Raw genomic sequence first — 6,863 nt, forward strand, 5'->3', positions numbered from 1 at the left:
AAACGAATGGGAAATAATAAAAAAATGGAAGCGTTATGTATTTTTATTGTTTTACAATCATTTGAAAGCAAGGGAATGGTTAAGTGCAACGTTCAAATTTAGGAAACACGAGTAGAAATGTTCAATATGTAACGTCTGATTTGAAATTTCAAACGGCGATGTAATATTTCAATGTAAGTGAACCCGCCGCTAGATGGCAGCACAAACGCTAGAGAGAAAGAGGAAGTGAGAGCGACACTTGTAGAGCAACGCGTGGCTCAACGTTTTACAACATTTGAACACGATTCGTTCGCAAGGTTAGTGTATTTGCTTCTGAACTAAAACAAATTGGTGTTTTTTTTATTGATTGTATAAAAATTTGTTTTTGACAAAGCTTTAAAGAAACTGTTTTACACTACACTACATGATTACCATGGTATGTGCAACATTACATTAACGGAATGTATCTTGTGGCCCTTTATGGGTTTGTCCAATCAGCAAGGCACAGGTTTACAATTTCTACCCGCCGGTTTTGAATTATATCAGTGACAGACGGCTCCCCATAACTGTCGACTGATTTTAGCGTTTTATTTTACAAAAACACTTCCCCCTCCCCCTTTCCAAAACCCAAAATTGTTTACAGTCGCGTCACCGCAAAACCGGCACAACAACTGTTTGGATTTTACATCATTTTCGTGTGATTGAAATTTCCGCTTCCGGTGGTGGTGGAGATGTGGTGCTTCTCATTTGGAAAATGGTAATTATGGTACCACTAGGGAAAGGCCATAGGTAGTTGATGTATTGATAAATTCTATCTCTATTGGTCCCGAAATTCACCCCTCCACCTCCACCACCAAAGGAAATTGGGATATTCTAGCCGCCGCAGGAAAGAAGCTAAATTGTACAGCAAATGTTCTGTCACGGCTGCCTGTTACGGCTGTAACAACAATTTACGGGATGAACGAACGAAAATGATGTCAGAATGTTGGCCGGAAGTGTCTTATTCGTTGTGCCTGTAAAGGGGAGGGGGGGGGGGGGGGAGGGGACTTTTCCCTGCCCACGCGCTGGTATCGGTCCGCGCTGACAGTACACGGTTGGTACGTGTGGAGTAACTGGAGTAAAACTTTCATAACGAGCATTTCCTTTAGCCGAGCGTGTTGAGCATCCGTTCGCGCTTGCCGCTACAAGGAGATGGGAGAAGGTGCTTTCTTTGGTGTATTTGGTATGGTTTTTGTTGAAAATGGAAAACTTTTGTGTTGTTAGATAGGTCAAAACTAGGGTCGTTTGTGTCCCATTTTATATGAATTTTAAGTCAAAAATGGTAAAATAATTAAAAATTATTTAAAGCTCATATGGCTTAGTAATTCTCAAGTGTTTTAATATGATTTCTAATTCCTCCTATGCTACTTTTTACCTTCTATGCAACACGTCAAAGCACAACAGAATCCTGCATTACGATAATGCATCAAGCTTGAAGTTAATGGGATTTGCAGTGGAGACGATACACACACACTCACACATGTAACGCTGAACATAATTAAAGTGGGAGAAAACAGTATATCATACCGTATCACTAACCTTGTTTTTCTTCTGCCGACAGCAAATCGAAGTACCAAATGCGCCAACCATTGCGCCAATTCACCATGCGCCACCATGCGTCTCCATCCAGGGTAGGCCGCGACTTTGCTTTGCTACCGACTACAAGCACAACTTCAGCACTCATCAGCACTTCCCCCGTGGGGCCACAGTGTGCCACGATTCGATGCAGCTAGCGTAAAGCTGACTTTGTCGCTTTCCTGTACCGAATGGCACAGCCTGCTCTGTGCTGCCGTTGCTAACCGGCGCGAAGCAACGAGCAAGAGGAAACCCACTGTCGTCGGTTCGGTTTCCGTTTTCCGCTCTCCGTGTCTCGGTCGACGGTGGTGGTGGTGGTGCTGTTTTTTCTAGCTTTCGGTGCTCTGTCGTGAACGTAAACTGAGAGGATGCAAAACTATTTCTGTTTCACTTGAACCAGACAGAAATCGGCAACATCGTTTCCGGTCGCGGCTCGCTGTGGTGGGGTTCTCCTTCATTGTATAGGATGTGCCGCAGTAGCAGCATCAGCAGCAATGTTGTTTTTTCTCTGCTATGCTGTTTTAAGCATCGTTCATATTGCAATATTTTCGCTAGTGGCTGCAGACTGGCTACTGTTACTACTATTTGCGTCTATCCATCTGTCTGCACACGATGCTGTACAAATTATTTTTCTGATGGTGCAACGTTTGAGGAATGATGTGCGGTTCGCGTTTGAAAGGAAGCAATCGAAAGCAGATGGGTAAAATGTGGCTTTAAGAGAAATGTTATTTAAGCGTCATAGTTATATTGTTTAAAGTAGTAAATAAGGTTCACCAAATAATTGCACTTTTTCTGTAGCTATTCTAAGGCTGAATATGTCTATTTTCACAATTTACCTGCTTTTTGAGAACAATTGGTGAGGACCAACTACCTTGCTAAGGGTAATCAATAAGTCACTGATAGCCACGCATGTTGCGCCAAATAAGAAGAAGAAAATAAGTATGATACTGTATTTGATTCGATTCGGTCCTTGTTTCCTGGCTGAAGAACTGGCCATCACGAAGGTAGTTTGGTAATTTCCTTTCCTTACTACTACTGCTTAAAACCGTCTTCCATGTCTGCACCAGACTGATTGTTATACACAGCACACTAGATTTTGTTATGGAGCAAATCAGGATCTATAAAAGAGAACAGGTCGACGCAAAGCTCGTTACTAGCATGTCATTTTGAGCTTACTTTTGAAAATTTTACGGAAAAAGTGGTCACTAATAAACGCGTAACGCACAGTCTATTGAGTAGATGACTCGAATTTCTAACGATAACAATTGTATTAAAAAAAAAGACAAACTATTGCTGTAACGCACGCGAAAGTAAATTTCTTCCTTCACCAATTGTCTTGTCCTAATCCAAGTAACCATTGTTTTATCCTTCCAAATCCTCCCACGTCACAACAAGATTTTTTTGGACACCCGAACAATCCAGTCCGTGCGAATAATAGGGTAAACGTGCAAAGGTAAAATTTAGTGTAAAAGTAGGCCATGTTTTCCATAAAGGAAGATTCAAATGGAGATGTTCTTGGAGTTAACACCTATTATTCCAACATCAGAAATAGGACAGAGCCCCTGGATTTCCAAGCTAAACACCCCCTACCGTCTGCATAGGCTTCCCAACCTTCGGATCAGAAGTAACATGCGGAAAGGACTGGTTAGTAGGCAAAGTGTCAAAGACTCTGTCCAAAAGTTTGCCGTTTGTTTCTCTTCCGCTAGGATCCGGCGACTCTTGCTGAGGGCCAATCCTTCGCTTGACCTGGTAGAGAAGCGCGGAGCGTACTCCAATTGTTTGGAGTCTATTGTGAATTTGAATCCACTGCTTGCGATTTTCTTGGTTTGTCATTCCGTGATCACGAATCAACGCCCTAAAAGACATGAAATTCTGTCGTGTAAAGTTTCAGTGAAATCCTAAGAGGGGAAATCAAATGTAGACGTGCAGGTTCGATGTGTATAGCGGCTTATGCAAAAGTTTCTCATTCGTTTCATAACAACATACAGTACCAGAAATTCACTAAACTAAACGTATGTTCTATTTAACTGACAAACATATTACATACACCGCGTTCTGTCATTTTGCTCTAAACGCGTCGACCTGTTCCTCTTTTATAGGCTTTGAACAACCTCCGTAGGTTCAAGCAACCAACGACAGGTTATTCGAGTAGCCATTGGGATAGTGGAAATGTATTTAAAGGGTTTGAAATATTTACTCACGGTGTTGAGCTGTCTGTAGCAGCCCTGTAATAGCGTCGTCGCATGCCTCGTCGTTAGTTCCTTTGCATCTCATAGTGCTCACACGACATTGCTGCCTCTATATGCATGCATGTTGACGTTTATTTATGCATCCCCGACATATTTTAACATAAACAGACTTTTTGTCATGCATTCCAATTTCCCTTTTCCTTCCAATCTAATGATAAGCTTCCATTAAAAAAATGAAAGAAAAAGGCACACCGAAAAGGCAACGACGCCCTGGTCCACCGTGTCTGTACAAACATTTGGCCACCGAATTCCCGGTGATTACTATTTGCACAACGTTTCATTCTGTCTGTCATCGTAAAGTTCGCTTTTTTTTGTTCGCTTGCTTGATGCATGTGTATGGCTTTAGTTTTGCATGTATCCTTTCCCGCAAGAAATGAAGTACACGGCGAGAGAGAGAGAGAGAGAGAGAGAAGAAATTGTATGATGCACCTGGTCCACCAAACGTTGGCGTTGGATGGTAAAGTTTTAAATGGCTGATTTTCGACACGCTCGTTCGCCGTGGTTTTGGTCGTGGCGAAATAATTGAAATGTGTCGCCGTCGTCGTCGTCGTCGTTGTGGAAAACAGTGACAGTGCCGCCGGCTAAAAGGATTTCCCATTTCGTACCGGTAGGATCACAGTTTTTGGCGTTCGTTCGAGGGAGGGAGTGCCGCTTCAATGAAGATATAATACATTCGTCCCCGTGAATCCCCGTGAAAGCGAGGATGGCATGCGCGTGCGTGTTTGTGTGTAAGATTTACACGCAATGCACGGTAACAACCAACGCGGAACTGAACATCGCCTCAAATCTTCCCTTTGGAAAAGCTTCCTCGGAGCAGCAGTACGACGGAAAAGCTCCGTTGATGGTAAACGTAGTCGCAGCAGCAGCAGCAACAGCAAGCAAAACTTTCAACTATTTCCGTAACGAGCAATGTCGGAAATTTGCGGCATCCCCCTGTGGCACACGGCGAATTCCCCATTTCTTCCTCCCCCCCCACCCCCTTTTTTACACTGCCTTGCACCGCTAGGGTATGGTGACCGTGGTTACCATGGCGTTAAGTTCCATTATCATCCCACGCGCGTCAGGCATCCGGCTTCTAGCTACAGGGCTTAAAGCTTCCCTTTCTCACTCACTCTCTCTCTTCCGCCCTCTGTTTTGCGTATTAGAAATAATCCGTAGTTTTCGGCTATGGGTGAAACTCTTCGCGATTGTAGTTTAGCTGGGCGCCTGGGTTTTACCACACCGGTTTGCTGTAATGATGAGATGCACCCAGGCAGGTGCAGGGCCGCAACGTTTTGCCCCTGCACGCTTTCTTTTGATCCGCGTTTGGTGCACGCTGGCGCTGGCTTGTCTTGGGCCGTTGCCCAAGCCTGCTTTGGACGTTGGTTGGTTGCAAACTTGCTAATAGATTTTGGCTTATCCTTCGCCGCGTGTTAACGCAAGGTTTTGGGCGAGGTAACGAAGCGTGAAAAGTGAGTTTGGAGTTATTATTCTAGAACCTTGTACGTCGTCAGTCGACAACAGAGTCTTCTCGGTGCATGGCTTCGGTGGTGTAAGATGCGCTAATTTGTAAGTATGCAAACACGGAGAAAAGACTTGATTGGGGGAAAAAAACAAACATATATACACACTCAAAAGGTGTCAAAAGTGTTACAGTATGAGATAGAAGAGGAGAAGGGATTTGACAAAAAAAAAAACAAATAAACTTTTAAAACATTGCTACCTCAATTTTGCAAAAAAAACTAAGAAATACAAAAAACAATTAAAGAGTCTTATAATAAAAAAAATTAACAAAATAATAACTATAGAAGCAAAACACTGAAAAACTTCTAAAAAGAAAACGAATAAATAAATAAAGAAAAAACAGTATGAAAAAATACACAATAAATCCAAAATATCCAAACAAAACAAGAAAAAAAACAAACAAAAATAGCGATAATAATATAAAGCATTTAGTTACACAGCTTCCCAATAGATGGCACCATTTTAAAACAGTTCCAATCAAGAGAGGATCGCAGTTACCCGCGCAAAGCTTAATGTACTATCATCCGACATGTTTTGCGAGATGATAATGGTCTTAGTTTTAGATTTATTCGCTCCAGCAATACCAATACTCGCAGCATAGACGATCCAACGGAACGACCAAATCCCGAACCTTCCATGCTCCATGCTCACACGATTTACGACCAGAGTGGCAGATTAAAATACGTTTTTAATCAGCGGTACCCCGTTTTCACGCAAGAGCGCCCAGAAATAAAGCATATTGGTCCCTCTCCACCCGTTTCGGGAGTGGGCTGGCTCGTATCCAGGCAGACCGAGGGCAATGAATGCATGGTCGCAGTCGTACCAGTCCCGAACAAATCCCGCGCAAACGGGCCGGGTGTACATTTATCATTATCTCTTGCCAAACAGCAAACAAACGCTGGCTGGGTTTCGTGTTGCATCGAGCGCTACTATACACCCTTTCGGGAAAGACAAACGGGGGAAAAAAACGAGAAGAATTCAAAACAACCGTCGACCCCCCGCCGCGGGATGGATTGAAGCGCGACGTGGGTGTTTTTTTTTGCTGTTGCTTTTGTTTTTGGAGGAACGAGAGAAAGCAAATAAGCATATTCCATTCCTCCTCAAAATCCCCAAGTCACACAGAACAAGAGAGAAGGAGGGGTCCGGGGGTGTGTGTTAGCGAGGGAAAATGTTTGTTATCATTTCCCTGTCAGCCATGTGTCGGCGCCCGTACCCCGTACGGGAGAGTTTGCCGAGATCAAGGTACGGGTCTTTGGGGGTTTTAATCGGGGAAAACCCCCGCCGCCGCTGTCGCCAGATTGCCCCTGAGGAATGGAGGACAGGCATTCGGGGGGCGTCCTTTCCGCTTCAGCTTTGGTTTACTCCATAGCCGTGCTTTAGTTTTTATCATGGCAACATGAACCGTCCAGCCAAATGTGTCACTGAAAAGGAAAAATCCCGTCAACCGTTTTAAAGACCGAACCACGTCCAACCCGGTACAAATGCTTACTCGGTACGGTGTGCTCCACCTCAACTGCT

This window comes from Anopheles coluzzii, chromosome 2 (genome assembly GCF_943734685.1).
Source record: "Anopheles coluzzii chromosome 2, AcolN3, whole genome shotgun sequence".
NCBI classification, from domain to species: Eukaryota; Metazoa; Arthropoda; class Insecta; order Diptera; family Culicidae; genus Anopheles; species Anopheles coluzzii.